We start from the raw sequence: 19,435 nt of genomic DNA on the forward strand, positions 1-19,435 counted from the left end.
AAGGGAGAATTGTCCTTTCCAAGGACCGACAGTGGTATCAGTGGATGAGCTGCTGGGTTATTCAGCCCCTGTTCAGTTCACACACTTGGCTTCTCAAAGACAGCCTGTGTGGCATGCCATTTCTGACAGACCTGGGGAGTTTCTTGGAGCTGAGATTGGAACTGGGCAGTTCTTCAAGGTTAAATTTTGCTGGTTGGACCAAGGTCACCACTATCTCCAGCATCAATTAAGCTGGACTGCTCTCCCCTTCCTACAGTTGTTTACAGAGGCCTCCCTTCTCCTATTTATGCAGTCTTTTTCTGAAACCTCTCATCACGAGCTCTCCGGGCCTCCAAAGAGCTGACATGATGAACATGCGTTTCTACAACTGCTGCTCATGTTTGCCAGCACCCTTTTCCTGCTGCTTCCAACATTATTAACCCTACTAAAAATGTAGAAATCGTAACCTAAGAGGCTTGCCAGGGCGTTACGCAGACTGTTGGACTCACTACAGAAAGCACTGGGGGAAGTTTGCTGGCCTCTGTCGTGCTGCAAGTCAGACAACACAGCCAAATAATCCCTCTAGGCTTTCAGATCCGTGGCTCTTTCAGTTTGCCACTTCCAGGCATGGCTGCCTAATCCACTGAACAAGCTGCATCATTTTCCAACCCCCTCCCTTCTTCAGCTATGCAGTTCCTCTGTTCCTCCACCACACCGAGCAGGCTGTGCTCTCTTCCAAGGCAGCGCACGTCCCTGCCTGCCTCCCCGAGCCCTGGAGGGCTCTTTGCCTGCCACACTCCAGCAGCCAAGCTCTCAGGGTCCCCAGTGCACCCTCGGCTGCGTGCCGAGCAGCGGGCACTGCTGATGGATACGAGCAGCGGAGCTTGCTCAGTGCTTCTGACTCAGGTGCAAGGTTTCCTCAAGCTCCTCCATGCCAGTTCAGTGCTTCTGTCTTCTTCCTCCTCCCAGCCGGTATGTAATTATATAAAAGGAAATTAAATGCTGAGAGGAGATGTTATGAAAGGGAGCATCAAAGATTTCCCTTAAAGCAGGCAGAAACCAAAGGAAGATGGATATTGTTAGCAAGGCAGTGTGTTTAAAAATCAAATCAAGTCTCTCCTGGCTCATCATGTCTATGTGAGCGTGGCTCATCACAGGAAGAGGCCAGTTCTGCCTCTAAACAGGGACAGTATCAGCTGCATCACTGAGGGATGCATGCTGGAAAAATGGCCCGCAGCAGGGCTTATAAACCCAGATACAGCCCATGCTAAGATGTCCAGACTCCAGCTATTTCCATATGGTTAGCACAGTCTCTTATGTATTAATTTAGTGCTAGAACAAGGTCAATGTACCATTTTATATGGCATACACCCCTCCTCCAAGCCCCAGTCCTCCCTGCTCTGAAGACTTCAAAGCCAAGCCCAGTGCAGGAAGCCAAGCGAGGCTCCAAATGGGTCAGCTAATGTCTCCTTCTTCTAGTTAGGGAGCTTTTAGGAAGGGAGTTAATGGAATGGAACTATCAGGAAGTTTTGCTTTTTTCTCCTAGCTGCCACGTTAAAATAGCTGTTGGGGTAAGAAAAGTGAATACACTGGAGGTTTTTACTCAAACCCAGTGCATCTTCTCCAGAGATGCTTTGGAGCATGATGACAGAAAGGGCTGATCCTGCCTGTTGTGGTCACAGTGAGCAAGGGAACGCTGCGAGCACTAACAGAAGGGGATGCAATCAGGCTAACACTTAACCTCCTGGTTTTCCATATCTATTGGGTCAGCAGAAGAAACAAAAGCCTCACCATGCCTGTAAGAACCATCTTACCCTGAGAGGTACCTGTTTGAAAGGGTTGGGTGGAACCTACGTTTATTGCTCCTTCAGCGCTTGGAGAACAGACCAGCTTCAGTAAGGGGCCCCTGCTCAGCCAGGAGTTAGCATCTCCTGCATGGTCTGACACCACCAGCAGCAGATGTGCTGGAGGCAGAATTTGAGGTCAAGTCCCAGCCTCAGTAAAGCCTGGGACAACACCCCTGGGATATGATGAAGGTCGGGATTCGTTCCTTCATCATATCAGGAGCACAAGGCAGACCAGATCCCAGCTTAGCTGCCGTTGCCCGATGACTTGGGAAGAGCAGAAAATAGCACAGAAAGAAAAGAGGAAAGAACTCGGTGTGCTCCATCTGACCTGGAAAGTGCATGCTGAGAGGCTGAGCTGGAGTGCTTCGTGCTGGGGCTGCTGGGACAAATGGGTTGACATCAGCTCCTGAATATGCATATGGAAGGCGGTGGTGTTGGCATGCAGGCCCTTTGTGAGCAATTCATCTGCTGCAAGCACAGCCCTGTGGGTCCAAAACAGAGTCATGGAAGGTGAGGGAGGAAGGACGCCTCCCTCACCTTCCATGGATCAGCCCATGTCCAAAGCAGCTGAAGGAGACAAGATGAGATGCTCGCCTTCCAGCAGCACCTTTCTCAAGGGTGCAGAAGCAAGGTGATGCATTTAGACCTGCCCTTAGGAGGTGATGGGACTCTGAAGTGGATGCAGCCCTGACCCTTACTCAACTGTCTCCAAGATCTAATGGAGGATGGGATGAAGGGGTGTCCATCTCTTTCAGTTTCCTGGATAGCACTGGCCAGAGGACTTCCCCTGTTTTAAATAACATGGTGTATTTGCAGGGGGAAACGTAGTAGTAACAAGAGCAGCAGCCCAGAAACCCAGATCTTCTTTTCATAATCACTCGTAGCAGATGGTCCACCTGCCTTGTTGCAGAATAAACCATCCTTCACTTTGCAGAGGCACCTGATCCTCTGCACTGGACAGAAAAGAGCACATATAACCAGTTTAAAGGTTTAGGAGACACCCACCTTCTAGGCAGTTAGCGAGGTGAGAGAGATCCCAGTTTTTCAGCATGAATCTCCTCTTAAAGAGATTTCCTTGTACTTATTTTTTTTTCATGTGGCTACTTTAAAACTTAATGAGATTTAGCAGAACCTCTAACGCCCTTCCACTCATGTCACAAAATCTTTATGCAAAGGTTTTGCTGAGAATTTGCCTGCAGGAGGCTGCGGTTTTCAGCACAGGGTTTCCCTCCACAAAAAGAACCGTCTATCCAGTGATGCTGTGCCCGGCTCCTCTATAACCCTGCTGTTGATCTGAAAGAGATTTACAGCATAAGCCTTCATTTTGCAAAGTCCTGTTGAAATCTCTGGGATTTTGTGAGGTGTCTGCACACTCTGCAGCCTGCAATAAGTAGTCTGAAGCTGCTTGTATATTTAAGGAAAAGCAACATTAGCCTCCGTTTTTTGTAAGGGGTCACTCTTAAGCGGAGTGATACAAGTTAAGCACTAAAAGGGATTTTGAGACACCTCAGCTACAGATGTGTGTTGACTGCAGAGTTATCCTGGTGGAGTCTGCAAATCTTCTTGTCCCTTCCAAAGCAAAGTCCTATCTTTTGTCATGTCCTCACTCCTTCTGTACCATGCCTGGGGGCTACTTATGATCAGGGCTTGTCCTTTTTTGCAGGGGCACACTAAGATGCTTTTCCCTGTCACTTGGTTTAGAAGACTTAACAGGTCCTTGGCAGGGTATTGAAGGACAAGCAGCAGGGATGAATTAGCCGCTGTCCTCAAGCTGTTCTCCCCCAGAGAAGCCAACCCCAATGAGCTAAGTGGGTTTGAGATGAGCCAACCTGAAGTTAAACATTCCTACACCCGAGTGAGAGGATTCCTCTGTGGGTGATAATGAGTTAAGGCTAATGTGGAGATAAATTTCTCAGTTAATTTTCCCCCAATGACAGGCTGATGTTAACCAGTAGTGTGCTGTGAATAATGCTTATGCTGTGAACTATGTACTGTCTGAAATGTCCTGTTAGATTTATTCATAGGATAGGAAATTTCTGAAGGCACAATGACTTGTGAGGAATGGTTTGAGATCTAAAACCAAGGCCATATCTAAAGGGCAACACATGAATGGATTACTTCTTACTCAGTCCCCTTCCCACTCAGGCCCCAAAGATCAAAGTAAGCTTCTTAGCTGGGGCAATCAAGTTAGAAAAGGGGCCTTCAGCCTTTAGTTGCCCAAGGGTTTGATTTTCAAACATGATCAACAGTGGCCTGAATATAACTGAAGAAGCTAAAATTCCCATGTCTCCACTGGAAGTGGAGAACAGACTCATTAGATTTGAAAGTTCATCCTGCAGGTAGCACTGCTAACCCTGAAGGGGCACTAGAAGGTACTGCAGGATCCTTCACGCTGGCCTGGGCTGAGCAGGTACGTCCATCGGAGAGCCCAACAGAAATGGCACCAGTAATGGGCACCCATCATCATCATCACTGTTGCCCAGTTAGCATGGGTCTGTCATGGTTTTGGCTTGACCCAGCTGAGCCAAGCAATCCCCAAGGACTGCTTCGGAGCAAATACAGACCAGGGACCATTCCCAGCAGGCAGTTGGATGTGGCCACCTTTGGATGGCAACATATGGGATATGGATGGAACCAGAGTGTGACTACTGGCCAGTGGGCTGGATAAAAATCCCTGGAAATACTTGATTCTTAGTAGAGATGCAGCTACAGAGGACTGTGGGTGGGAGATGCCATGCTGGATGGAAAAGCTGCTTTTTGAGGGGAAAGTGCTTGCTATGGGGTGTTGCTGCCTGTTTGCCACAGGTGTCTTTCAATTTGGGTGTAACTTAATATGTAAATTCCAACAGTGCTCAAACATGAATCCAAAACCCCAAATTCAAATCTCCATGACCTCGCTACACAAAATTGTCCCCATTTCTGGAGAGTCCTGCAGTTAACCATCATAAATAAGCCACTCAGGTGGATTCCACAGGGCTCAGTACAAAGAAGACTAACCTGTCATCTACAGAGTCTGTTTGGGATGGGTAAGACATTGAGGCAGGTCCAAGCAAAGTTATTTTCCCCCAGAAGCAGAAATCCCCTTCCCTTTTCTGACTGGTGTATTATTCATAAGATCCAGCAAGATAACTGCAATATATGCCTAAAAAGTCTTTGCCTTATAGAGGCCTCAGTAACAGGAGATGTTGTAGGGGTAAGGTCTACCAGCATCACACGCTGGGCTTTACCTTGGACTGTGAGACAGATCATAAGGGAAAAAAGATGCTAAAACTTAGCCCATGGGGTTGAAGGCATATTCTTTCTTTCTCTTTCTCATGCCATTCCTTGGGGAGTAAAAGATATGGGAGGCACCCGTCACCCAGCCCTGGTTCCCTGTGACAGAAAAGGCATGAGCAGAAAAGCAGTTGCTCATTGCCGTGCGGGCGACAGACCCCACCAGTTGTGTGCTTGCTGAAGGGGCTTGGCAAGGAGGAACCGGGGTAATCTGCATTGAAGTTTGTCCTGATTCAACCATAGTTTCCCTTTAAATGTTCATCAGCAGACCAAGGAGGCATCTCACAAAATGCCCAGATAGCTCCAAACACATAAGCAGCTTTCCTGGGAGGCCACTCATATGACTCAAGTGCTTTGCCAGACCGGGGCATATGGCTCTGTTCCTGCCTTCCCCTCCTTCTCACCAAAGCCGGATGACAGATAGCAATTTGGTGCCCTGCTTGAAATGAGTCGCTGGTCCCAGGCCAACTCCCAGCAGCATCAAAAAGCCATCCCCACAGTTGGCAGTGGGCACTGAGGACGTCTTGCTTTGGCGTGCTGAGAGCAGACCAAGCCTGAGGCACGCTGGCATTGAGCGGCATGGGGAAAGCTTGCCCTATCATCAGCCGTATTGTCCCAGCGCGGTGGGAAAGGACTGGGTCCAGGAGCCTTTGAAGACAGTGACAGCTTTTATTATTCTTTTTTCCAGTGGGCTTTGGAACAAGCCCAAAGAGAGATGTCATCCTTTAGCCCATCCCCACCTGCAGCTTCTCCGTCCACCACCTTGCCATAGCTCTCACTCTGTTATTTTGGAGTGCTGATAAAAAACCTGTTCCATACCACGTGCCACCATCACACGCAGGACATGCCACAGCCAATAAAGATGAGTCACTGTTCACGGGACAGCACTGGCAGGTAGCCAGTGCTGCCAATTTTAAGCTTTGTAAGACTGTGGTAATCACTGGGAGGTGGTTACATCATCAGAGCACTACACAAGCATTAGCGCATGCTGTTCCTGGGAGCTGCAGGCCAGCTGGGAAACTGAGGCACAGAGAAAGAGGTCTGAGTAGCTAAAGGTCTTGGGGAGAATGTCTGCACTGCAGGCTCCTGGGTAGCAAGTTCATGCCAAGCAGAGTCCAGGCAAGAAATTAAGGCTTTTTCAGGTAGTTCTATGTTGCAGACTTTCTTGGAGACATCCCTCTTAATGGCGGATTCATGATCAGAGCATAGGAAGAGGTGGGTGCATACTGCTGTGGAATTGGCCAGTAAAACACACGGAAATTCAAGTCTTTCCATCTTCCGGTTGCTCTCGTGTGCAGCTCTGGGGTTCACATCAGGCATCTAGGAGGGCATGCTAACTCTGAATAAACAGAGAGCACACAGCCACTGAGATGTGCAAAAAACATGAGGAAGATGCCGGGCAGGTGCTGGGCAAGGACATCTCTGTGCTTCTACCCCAGATGCAGGTGGAGCAGTTCAGGTTGATGCAACTGGCTCAAAATTGCTGAGTATCAAAGGGAAGAACTTTCTTTTTTCAGAAACTGTCAGTTGTTTTATATGATTAGCTTGAGGTGACAGTCCTGAGTCTGGGAGTGCAGCAGATTTACTGAGTCTGTAGAAATCTCCTGAAATGACTTTTGTCCTAAGTGGCATTTGTCCAACCTCATGCTCTCAGTCCCTTCAGTACGTTCACATCTTCACACGGACAATCACTGATGGGGGATGTCCACAAGGCCCAGCCATTTTCCTACCGCAGGAACCCATATATAATATACTCTAAGGTGCAAACAGACGTTTGCAGTAGCGGAACGGATGCATGGCTTGATCTCAGCCTGTCCTTGGGGAAGGTGAAGTTCATTAATCTGTTGAAGAGGCAGTCTCAACTCCATCCTGTACTCACATGAACTTCTGAGAAGGCAAAAAGACCCAGGAGAGACAAGCCAACGTGAGCATGACTTAACAGGGCAATGCTGGCGTGCCATTGAATTCTAGCCCCCTGCACATCACTTAGACCTTTTGCAGAGCGTACAAAGCATGGGAAGGAGAGGAAGAAACAGGTTCCTGCTGTTATACTTGGAAATCAGTGTCCCTGGTGCCTTCAGCTACCCCACTGCGAGACAGCACCAGCTGCACCACATCCGTTTTTGTCACTTCGTCACTCCCCCTCACAGAAGTGCTCTGCCAGACTCACTTTAATGATGCCATCCCTGTGTACTCTCCAGAAGTGTTGAGAATGCTCCTTCTTTTCAGAAGACCAGTCCCCACCCTGCAATTATGCTGAGACAATTCCACCAATGCCCCCCTACACAATAACAAAGATTTATAAACCATAAGGTTAGCAAAGTGTGCACTGCTGCCACATCACCTCTAAACACGCTGAACGAAGACCTCTTACCTTGAGCAGTGAGTGTGAACCAAGCTGGGTTGCGTCCCTCTTCCCCATCAGGTAAAAGCAGCATTTCCAGAACTGGGGTGAAGTTATTTCTCTAAAGGCCTGCAAACTTCCTGTGTCCAGGCCAAAGCATTAAACAGAGGTGGTTTGCAGGATCCGTGTTTGGTACTGTCACAGACTGTTTGAAACATTGCCTTGACATTGCCTCGTCTCCAAGGAACTGGCCACAGGAGCTGTATTTATAGCAGGAAGTTCCTTCACTAAGCCCTGGCAGATGTTGCTTCCCCAATCTGGTGATGAGTCCGTTGGGTTTCATCTGTGCTAATAAATGGAAACACATAAGAAGATGAGCACAGCCACCAGATCTTGGTCATCCATGGGGTTCAATTAGCAGCGCAGTCCCTGGCACATGTTGAACTCATGGCAGCTAGCACCAACCCAAACAATTCCCAGGCTTGGCTCAGGCATTAGCACAGGCCAAGAACGCTTCCCAGCGAGCAGTCTGGATTGGGCCATCCTGTTTGGGAGGCTGAGACAGAATAACAAGATGGGTGTAGCAGTCAACAGAATTAGACTTTGCGCAGTTACTGATCTCTAAGCGCAGGTTCCAGCTTCAAAGCTGCCACAGACCTGTGCTAGGGAATAGAGATTCTCATGGTTACTTTCAGAAGCAGACAGCAGAAATCCTAGAGCTTTCCTTTCCGCTGCTGAGGTGCTCCCCTATTTTTCAGACTATTTCAGTCCCACTTGCAAGATCACAGCATCCTTTCAACTTGTGCTAGGCAGGTTTAAATTCTTCTCAGTGGCTGCAGCTCGCATCTGAATTAAGAAAGAATGCCAGGATAAAGATGCTGTAACAAACAGCAAATGTACGGTGTTAAAATGCAAGTTTATTGTGTGTGTTTGTAGAGTTGTGTTGTTTCACAGCAACTATCCTTACTCAGAATATAGAGATGAGCGGGGAAAGATTTTATTCTAAGTCAAGCCATTTGTTGTTTTCCTTATCAAAGTTGGTGGGGGTTTTTCCCCATTTCAGTGCGTTCTAGTAGTATCATGGGGTGTGTTTCTTTTCTGAAGGTTCCTCGTGGTAGAGTTCAAATATCATTAGGTCTGAAAAATCTCAACATAGGACACTCGTTATGATCTTTTCAGCGTGTAAACTTGGAGTGACTCGGCTGGAGCCTGTGAAAAGATTCAATATACTCAAGAATCTGAACAAAAACCTGGCCGCTAAAAGTTGTGTCTAAAGTGTCCTTCACAAAGAACCAGCTGTCGAATGTGCAATATGATTTTTCCTCCAAGAGTAACTCCTCTTGGATTTTGCCATCTTATTCTTCCCAGTTAATCATGTTTGTTTGTTTGTTTTCCCCTTGTTGCTCTGGGAAAGACTGTTTTAAATAGCAGAGGGAAAATCCCTAGATCTCAGCAATCAATGACGACACAGCACTGCACATCTAACCAAGAGGCTACAAGATATACATACCTGAGTGCCTTTAGTCTCTGGAGAGCCATGGTGTATCCATGCTAATGGTGGTGCTTAGCTCTCCATATCAATTATTACGGTAGCTTAGGTTGACTTTTTTCTCATCTCAGGTGCCTGGTAAGATCTGGATGCTTCTGGGCCATGCGGATGGCCGTGTAGAGACAAGGCTCTGCTCAGGCTACCCTGATTTCTGAACTGAGGTCAGAAGCAAGTGAGCACGGGAGGACCCAGAAAGTACACCAAGAAAAAGCAATGGAAGTCTATGGAGATGACTAGTACACTTGGCTGCTGGCCGTGTTCCTTTCAGGTCAAACCAGGTTTCTGTGATAGACTTTACTGCCCTGTAGCATTGCCTACAAAGAGGGATTTTGCTCTGCATGCATAGATTGAAATCCTGTCCTTGAGTTAGGTGTTGTCAGGACATCCTGATGCAGCATTTCAAGTAAAATCTCTTGGGGTCTCTTGAGGAGCTTCAGATCTTCTTGCCTCTGGCTGTTCACTTTTGGGGGATCCAGGTGGGGTTCCTTTTCAGCGTGATTCTGAGACAGTGGTTGAAGGCGTGCAGATTAATAGGAATTTAACTAGAAGTCTTTATAATTACAGTGACTGTGCAGAAGGTATCTCACCCTGGATAGAGCAGCAATTCATACAGCTTTTGACAAAAATAGACATGTGTAAGAGTTCTCATGATCTATTTCCAAACAACCTAAACTGTGCCCAGGAAGTCCTGGCTGCTGCTCTCCCAGCACATTTCCACTGCAGAATTAGTCAAGATGATTGGTACCTGAATAAATTTAGATCAGGCTCAGACCAAACCGTCTGTATGTGTGGCATTAGAAGACAGAGATGCACATGGTTGTTGGTTCTGAGTGTCTCTATGAACTTCAGTGCAGGCCTGTCCACATGACATTCTGCATGCCCTTTGGAGGATGGACTGGGGAAAGATGCACAGGGGCATGGTGGGAAGATCCTGGAGAGATATTGTCACCTGTGTAAGATAGCCTGAGTCCTCACTGCTGAGGGTGTGGGTTACGTGAGGCTACGTGAACCCCAAGTGATAACAGCAGCTATTCTAGTTGGAAACACCATCAAATGTAGCCCTGCACCAACATCAAAAACACCAACAGTAAGATCAATGAGTTTTCTTTTTTAGTGGCCAAGAATCACAAAGGAAAGAACTGTTCTATGTCAACATCCTCTAAATAGCATCCATTGCAGTGAGGCTATCTGCTTTTGGTGAGAGAGAGAGACAGTGAATTCTTTCCTTTATTTCTTTTTTTAACATTTAGGAGAAGTTTCAAAATGGAAGAGCCATTTCAAAATAAATAGCCTCATGTCATAATTAATGTCATAATAATTAATGTCACATCAAAAGGGACTCCAAAGGCAAAATCAGTCTTGTTGTGTGCCTCCTGTCTCCTCTACTCCATGATTGCCTCCAGCTTCTTTAGGACTGAAACTATTCACCAAAATCATCCCAGATTTCTGGGTGCTCTTAGACATCTGCCATGAATTGTTCCCCCTGAAAAGTGTGAGTTTGATGTTCATTTCCTTTATCACTACCATTAGACTCCCATCAGAGACTCTGGTAGCTGGATGGACCTTCAGAAGAGGGCTTTTCTCCACAAGGTAGTGTTTGCCCATCCAGCTGTAGCAATAGTCACACTGGCATTTTCCTCAGACAGAACTTTGAAAGCATAGCCTAGACCAGCTTCCTAGAAGGATTAACCTACACTGCCAAAATAACATTTTGCTGGCATAAAACTGTCTGCACACCTGTATTATGCCTTACCTAAGGTCTCGCTGCCATGTCTGAGCTCCCCAGAGTTGTCTGGACACAGCAGCCACCTGGGCTAATTTACTCTGCCAAAAAGCCCAGCCTGGAAAATCCAATAATATGAGAGGCTCCATCTCCAGGACCTGAACCACAGGTCTTTTACATTATTTTTAAAGTGATGAAGGGGATTATATGACTATGTTTGTGATAGGCAGAGGTCTGTGCATGGATTAGGTCTATACCTGTAATGCAAGCAGTGCTGGAGCCCAGGCAACGACACCCTAGTGATTCTGTTAACATGGTCTGTGGTACAGTTTTGGCCAGCTAGCCCTTTCCCAGAGCTTTCCAGGGCACGAGAAAACGAGTTCACATAGTTCAGGAGCCATTCCCAAAAGGCAGATTGGATACAACTACAGAAAGTTTAATAGTATGGACATGGCCAGCCCTGCCAGCTGGGCTCAGGGTCAACAAATAGCCCTGGCTCTGTTTCTCATTTGCTCATTTAGGTGTCACAACAGTGACCCAGGTTCTCTCAAGGCCTGCATTCCCATGTGCCCTTCTCCTCTCTACTCATCTTTTATGAGCCACTATCTGGTGGTGAGCTACTACACAGGATCAAGTATCTCGGTTAGCTGAGTGAGAGGAGTCTTGTTTGAAGATCAGTGCTGAGATTTCAGCTAAGTGCTGCCAGAAATGTTTCAGCAGTGGAGTGGCTGTCAGGAGCTTTTTTGCCTACATGAACAGGTAAAAACAAAGGTACCTGTGGTCAGCATCCTAGGAAAGGGGGAGGCTATTGTGGAAAGCAAATAGCGAACTTAGGTGCCTGTAAGGACGCTGTACATGCGCACAAGCTCAGCCTTCTCATTGATGTAGCAGCGGGGTATTGTCTTCCTGCTACTGTTTTCTTGAGGATGGGTGATAACTCTGGCTGTTCATGGAAATGCAACTTGCATATGTCCTCTGACTGATCATGGGCACCCTTCTCTCAGCAGGAGGGTGTTGGGGGCTTGGCCTTCAGCAGTATAAAATCATTTATGTTGCGTCACTTGAATGTGCCCATGCTATGTTGGGTCTGTCAGGTTCTGCTCGTGCAGGAGCCAATGCTGGCTGTTCTGCTCATCCTGGAGCTGGGAACAGGTTTCCCCAGCCCCCCTTTCTGCTCTCCTCACCTTGCTGGGACTCAGGCTTCTCTTCTGAGCTCTTGTGGGGAGCTGGTGGATGCCAAAACACTGCTCCCTAGGGTACTTTTCATCTTACCCACTTCTCCTTGTTTGATCATTTCAGTTTGATCACCCACACTCCAGGTAGAGTCGATGGAGAGACAGAGAGGCATTTCGGGAAGGCAGCTCACCCCTGTCTCAGGCAGCGTTCCTTGGGTGAGATAAATATTGAAGCAGGTGATACAAGGAAGATCTTCATTAGGAGTGTATTAAAATGAGGAGGGGGGGGAGGGAAGCTTTGCCAATCCTTACATGGTGGGTGATAGCCAACGTTTTCAACTTTTGACACTTCTCTGAGGGTATTCAAGGATAATCCAAAACAGAGGGCAGATGATCCCGTTTCTGCTTGGCCTAGGGTGCTTGTGCCTCCTGCAGAAGGATCAGTCACTGGCTTGCATCCTGGAGAAAATACAGGACTAGATGGCCCCAGGGCCTGAGCTGTTTGGCAGCTCCCGAGTTCACAGAGGAGATGGGTAGGAGGAGACATGATAGAAACAGCTGAGATAATGAGAGCACAGATCAGAGGAATGTGGCTGGTCACCTCTTTCTAGCAGTAGAGAAGAAGGGGCATTCAGGAGAACTGAAAGGCAGCAGGATGAAAGGGGAGGAAAGGAAGTCCTTTTGAAACACAATCCATAGTGCACCTGTGGACCTCAGTTCCTCAAGGCAGTGCTAAGGTAAAGGTTGAGGGGGAACTAAAGAGAGATCCAGCATTTCTGGGGTCACTGTGCACATCTTAATTTAGCAAAAAGAAAAGGGTTTAGGAAGCATGCACGTTTCAGGACATGAGCCAGCCTTTAACTTGCAAGGGGTGGGAGCACCACTCTCCATGTGAGCAAGCTGTTCTGAAGTTAGTTGCCTTGCTATGGACTTTCTCACTCTCACAATAAAAGGTTTGGAACGTGGATGTTCCTCTGGTCTAATGTGGAAGAGTCCTCCTTGTGCTAGCTTGGACATGGACTATCTTATAGAGAAACTCAGTGCAAGCCTTGTGTCAGGAAATCCCAGTGGGATTCAGTGGTAGAAGACCCTTTCTTGTTGTCCAGAGGTACTTGGAGATTGGTCCCTGAATTGAGTTTTTCACCTTTGTTTCCTGCCTGTTTTCCCAAACAACCACCAGCATTTTTCTGTTTCTTATGGACTGGTGACACTGTGTCCCTGTGGGAATCAGGTCCCGGGGAGAAAGGCACTGTGATGTTCCTTGAAGGAAGGTCTGGGAAGAGCTCCCAAGCAAGGGAGCAGATGCTGGATTTGAAACTCAACCCCTTGCCCAACAAAACCAAAACATTTTTATGAGAAAAGAGCAAAGGACAGGACACTGGTGTAACAGCTCTTTCCACTGTCAGGCTCTGGGTTTTCATTCCTGATCACTCTGACTCTGAGTGGAGTACAGAGCTGTCACACAGATGTGAGGAGGCCATTCCTGGGTCAGATTTAGGCGTGATGTTCACCACAGGTGGAACAGTGCTCATCTGCCATAATGGACTGGTGGCACACTGGACAAACTGGTTAAGGGAGTGTCCTGAAATCCTATGAGGAAAATGAATGGCAAAACAGTCTATGCAGCCCTTTATTATTTATATACTGGTAATGATCCCTATTTTTCCATGTAGAAAGTGAAAAAGTAAGAGGGAAAATGAAGGAAAGAAGGAAAAAGTCATTCTTTCCTCTGAAAGGAAAGAAAAAAGAAAGATCAAGCATCAGGCTCCAGCAGGAACAAATGAAGATCAGACCTGGGGTCTGATTATGACCTCTTTTACTTCGTGTAAATAAATAAAAACATATTAAAAAGTAAGGGGTAGTGACTTTCAGGCAATGTTACAAAAGCAGAATCTGGCTCAGTTTCTGTTTTATATAAATGCATTTTCACTCTGTGTGCATCAGAATGAAAACCTGTTCCTCGGTTCAGACTGAGCTTCAGGGAGGAATGTGCCACCCAAAGGGGAAAACCCCCTGACAGGGTTCACGGCACAGAAGCCTGAGCAGCCAGCGAGTGATGGGGAGGAACTGAGATGTGGCATTTGGCATTAAGCAAGCGCTGCCTTTACACAGGGGTCGATGGAAGGTTTCTTGTCACACTGAATATTTGCTGTCCAGCTCACCCAGGAGAAATGTTGGTATCTTCCCATTTTGTTTTACTAGAGTCTTCAGGAGAATTAATGTCAAAAAAGAAACAGAGCACCATTTAGGCATCATTTTCAGCTTTAAAGGGATAGGCACCACTGTAAATACTTAGGGAATATGCTACAGTAAGTACGTTCAAATTACTTACAGCCAATAACTTGCAGCTGGATTTGTGATGAAAACTGTGGAGAGCCCTAGTGAAAAACCTCTCTCCTCAGCTGAACAACACTGCGAGTAAGGGAAAAATGGATATATTGTTAATTTTAAATATTCATTTGTGTGTGTGTGTGTGTGTGTATGTGATTTGTCTATGGCTTTTGTTAGACTAGTTGCAAAGCCATGTGTAACTGCATAGCATGAATAGGCTGGATAGACTGGGATGGCTTTCCATGCACTGGTTTTATTCCTGCATATACATGGCCTTTAAAAACAGCAATGGCAATTTAAGGGGAATCATTGTTTTGAGTCTCTTGTGGATGTGGATTTGTCAAAGACCTTCATTACATTTCTGAGATAGCCTTTTCTTTTTCTGGGCCAGGAACCAGAGGAGGAAAACCGAAACAGGCTGAAATTCAGTCTGTCCCAGCACGGCTCCAGGAGCTTCCCTTGAACTCAGTGTGGTTCATGCTCCTCTCCTCTGGTATCACGTTGCTATCTGCATTACGGTCTGGTCCACTCGTGTTTTCATGATCCAAAGCAATGGCTTTTGTTTCCCTTTCTCAGACATTCAATATTCCTTGGTCCAACATTCTTCTCAAAAAGTTTAGCCTTTTATTTCCCACTGTTTTCTCATTACTCTTCACCATTTACTGTTGCTTAGTCTCCATGCCACGTCTCTTTACCACTGAGGACTGTTCATTAGCTCCCCTTGAGAAAGGCAGAATTGCTAAGGCAAGAAGTCAGCATCAAGGCAGTTCAGGCTGGTGGGTGAGTTCAGCTCCAGATTCAGACACTCAAACAAAGGTGTCTCTGATGGAGGTGCCTCCATGTCATGGGGGTGTCCAGGCTTCACTTGTGTTCAGTGGAGCTACAGGCAGTTCAGCCACAAGGTCTAAACAATGACCTTTGTGCAGCTCTGGCTCCACTGGCTGTAATGGCCAAGGAAACAACTTGTGTGACTTTTGCCTAGTGTCATTTGAGATGCCCTCGGTACTCCACCTCATTCTAGCTCCCAGCTCAAAAATATTCTTGCCTTCTATGTGCAAGTTTGTCATATCTGCCAGCCCCACATGCAGGGCTGGAATATCCTAGAGCAATCCAGCAATGTTGCTGGATTCCCATCTGTGATGGTTGCGCTAAACCTTAATTCTCCATTAAGTAAGAGACATCACTTACCCGTGGAAAACCTGAGGTGAGTCTCTGCTGTAGGAGCTGAATCCTGCCTGAAACGCTCTGGCGAGGTGCACCATGATGTGAAGGAGATCTCTTCCCTGCTTTAGCATGGATTGTGTATGAGACCTGCCTGGGGTAGATCCTTCAAATCTTAGTGCTTCATCTTTCAAATGGGGATATTATAGAGCTCTACCTCACCATGCTGAAGGTAGGTTAGAAGATGTCTCACCATGAGGACTTCAGGACACATTACTGAAGGGATCTGGGGACTAATTCTTGAATCCTCAGTGGTGCTGACTACAGCTTGTGAGTCACTCATTGCTTCCTAGCAGGTGACAGGAGGAGTTCAAGGGCTGTTGTACAGCCCTGTGAAGAGAGTTTGAAGGTAACCCCAGTTTATGCCAGTCTGACTTGTTATGGGCAGGTGGGATACAGATCCCATAGATGCAGCCACGGGGCTTCCAGCCCCATGGCAGCTGATGTCCTCCTGGCCTGAGAATGCCCACAGAGACATGGCAGTGCATGGCAGGTATTTTCCACTCCCAAGACTATGCACAGAGTTGGAGGAGTGGGAGTGGGTTTTTTGAAGTGACTTCAGTTTTAAACCACCCCAACCCTTTGATAAACAAACCTTGGAAGGGAGTTGAAACCCACTCATGCTAGATGAAGGTGCGTCAGTCACCATGTGTGAAAGTCTCAAAATCAAGATAAAAACATATTTCCCATATGATTCAATTTACCAGGACTTTTTCTTCTAGTTTTAATTGGAGAGATCTCTATAGTTGCTTAGAAATAAGGCCTGGAGAAGTGGAAAAGAAAGGAACATTTATTCCACAGTCTGAGAGAATTGTACGTTGTGTGAAGATGCTGCAGGCTAGAAGTGACAGGGAAAGATGGGAATAGGAAACTTGTGGTCAAGATGACAAAAGCTGAGACGTGCTTTGTTGTTTAAGTCTTTATGAAAAAGCCAGGGAATAAATTCTGTGGCAGCACAGTAAGAAGTACTGAAGAAAAGTCTTCGTATCGCTCCATGGTTCCTGTTGCCGTCCACCTACAGATCACACCCCCTTACACCCCGGTCCAGATCCTGCTCATCATTAGGATGCCAAAATTCACATTCACTGCAGAGTTGTGAATTTTTAAACAACAGCAGGAATATGTCAAAAAGTCTAGAGATACTTCATCCCCTCCTTTAGATCTTAGGGCAAATGAGGAGGCAGTGAACTGTTTTGTAAGGGTAGGACTCATCCCGCCTGACTGCAGGTGTTCGCAGGTCCCCGCGCTCCTCTGTCAAGGGATGGAGTCAGACACTTTGGGAGCATGAGTCAACCCCGTCCTGTCCCACACATGGATCTTAGGACAGGGTGAATCACTTTCTGGGGGTGTCTGCCTCTCTCTGTTGACTCAAGGAGATGTTCAGATGACTATCAGCCGGCATGGTACCATGTATATAACGTGAGTGACTCAAGACACTCACTTCTTAGCCAGCTCTGTGCCGTTTCCAGCACAGACCATGATTAGTGTAAATTTCTGCACTGAAAACACTACAGTGGGAAAAGCCTTTATGTGTATACTGGGGGTTTGTTTCTGGTGTATTTTATTCTTCTCTCTATTCTAGAATAAATGGACCCAACAGAAACATTTTTAAGGCAGTGTGACACATCTGCCTCTTGTGGGTTGGCAGTGCTTGAGTTTCTAGTGTACTGGTACCTCTAAAGCCATACAAGTTTCTAGTGTAACAGCACTAAAATAAGGCAATACATGACTTTTTTTTTTCTTCTTCTTTTTTTTTTCCTGCTAATCATGGAAAGTTTTTAAACTGGATAGCTAGAAGATACTGCAACGAACAGTACTTACACATGTGGAATTGCTTAGCTTAAGAATTGTGTGGCAATGCTTAGCCTTCCAAAACTGTTCAGTATGTATACCAAAAATGTATTGCACCTAGTAGGTTAAAAATAAGTCCAATTTACATCTGTTTGAGGATGAGGCTATTCACTTTTAGAAGTTTCCATCCATTTGGGTCCCCAAGTTCTATATTTAAGTGTTTCTTATGAGGACTTAGAACTTGGGGAAAATTGTGGTTTTCTTAAAGACAATGGCCTAAAGCTTCCCTCTTTGATAAAGCCACTGATCTTAGTGGGTTGTGGTTTGTTGTTTTTTAAAACTCAGTCTCAAATGCTAATACACATGTGAGCCCAAAGGCAAGATATTCAGAGAGAGACTTGAGAGCGGATGGAAGTGTGTAGTTTTTGTGGACCTGCAGGCTGGGAGAATTTCAGTGAGGGGCAGAGATGGAGGTCTGCTGTCCTTCCTGGCCACCTTTTTCATCACCTCTCCTCCAGACACAGCTAGACTGGAAGGAGGAAAACCTTATCACACCATACTGTGAGGTGGGCACCTCAAAAAGCAGATGATAAAGTCTCTAGGTGAGGTCTGAAGAGTCATTGGATCTTCTTTCCACCCCCGTGGGAGACAGAAGAACAAATGTAGGGTTTTCAGACATTTTAGCTTTTTAACCCTGAGCAGCTGCAGCAAGCTTAAAGTAGTAAAAGCAAAAAAGAACTGGACCTATCTTTCAGTACGTTACACACCAGAGATGAAGAGGCATTTGTTACTGTTTGTTTTGCCTGAAACCATTAGCATTTTTCCGTTAGATTTGATAGGTGATGCTCCCAGACAAATCTTCAGCCAAGGCCCAGTCAAACTATAGCTACCGAGTTACTGAGCTTCCCAAACACAGATCTTGGTCCATCATCTGTTCCCTCACCTGCAGAGCAGTTGTCCAGTGAGCAGCAGTCAGAGCAAAGGAATAAGGTGTCAGTAGCCTTTTCTTTTCCCATGAATCTGTCAATTAGTTTTTATAGTGATGCTTTGCTCAATGAGTTGTTCAATTTATCCTTGCAATAATCAATGGTATTCTATTTTTAAAAGCTCCTGAAGTGTGATGGGGCACTATTTTATCCTTCGGAGAAAATAAATAGTTTAAGTGTTGGTTGTGATGGGTAATAGATCAGGCCCCTTTGGAATATTATGGGGTGCCTTCCCCATGCCAGGGCGCAGGGAGATGAGTTAGGAACTGAGAGCGACCCCAGTACAGGCAGTGCCCTAACTGATGGGAGCAGTACCGCAGGGTCTGAGTGCACTGGGCAGAGCTGCATGCTGGCAACGGCTCCCTCAGACAAGGCAAGGGTATGGACCAGATCCAGGGTCTCTTCAGGGGGTCCCACCAGAAGGGAGAATGAGACAGTGCTGGAGACAGAACTGTGGCTCGGATCTGTGGTCCATCCAGGAGACAAGCTGGAGATGAGCTACCTCCAATATAGGTCTTCAGCCCATCCTGGAAATAGGGCAGGGGAGTGGCTGGAGGGATCATTTTTCTTTGTTTTGGGACTGTCTGGAGGGTGCTGGTGAGTCTTGATGTTCCCTGTATTTATATATTCATCTGTATGGGACCACAAGGTGACAAAAAACTGCCTGTTTTTCCCCAAGGTGAATGCAAGGGGGGATTCCTGATTCAGGCAGTATCAAGTACAAGTCAATGGGAATGTTGCTTGAATGGAGGTATTTTAGAATAAAAAAGCATCCATGCAGTTACAAGTAATAGAGATGTCCTGCTCTTGCAATGGTGCGCTCCAAGATAGACCCCCTTCTGCAGAAAGTAACCTTCACATTTGGGCTGCAGCACCGAGAGCAGATCTGGATTTCAGATTCTCAAATGCTGATCTAATCAGGATGAGGACAGAGGCTGTTCCTTGTGAGAAGAGGAGAGCTGGGGTGGGGTGGCAGACCCAATGGCTCATGAAGATAAGCACAATGTGCTGTGTCAGAGAACTCCTGAACGCAGCATCATTTCCAGTTCCCACGCTGATATGCCTGTGTTTCTCTCCTCCAGACTGTAAGGACAACCTGACGTGAGTTGAACCTTTGGGCTACTGAGCCTGCCCCAGATGCAATAATTTAGTGAACAGATGATGTTTCCAACCAAACCTCCTGTCTAACTCAGTGGATCTGTGTGTCTTCCGGCAG

At 46.6% G+C, this 19,435-nt stretch overlaps 1 protein-coding gene across 3 annotated transcripts in view; it reads left to right on the forward strand.

Moving 5' to 3' along the window:
- The window catches only part of XKR6 (XK related 6), a 212,103-nt gene that overhangs the window by 160,714 nt on the left and 31,954 nt on the right, over nucleotides 1-19,435 (forward strand). The gene's annotated exons all lie outside the window — the stretch shown is intronic.

Source organism: Falco punctatus (genome assembly GCF_963210335.1).
Source record: "Falco punctatus genome assembly, chromosome: 5".
In the NCBI taxonomy this organism is placed as follows: domain Eukaryota; kingdom Metazoa; phylum Chordata; class Aves; order Falconiformes; family Falconidae; genus Falco; species Falco punctatus.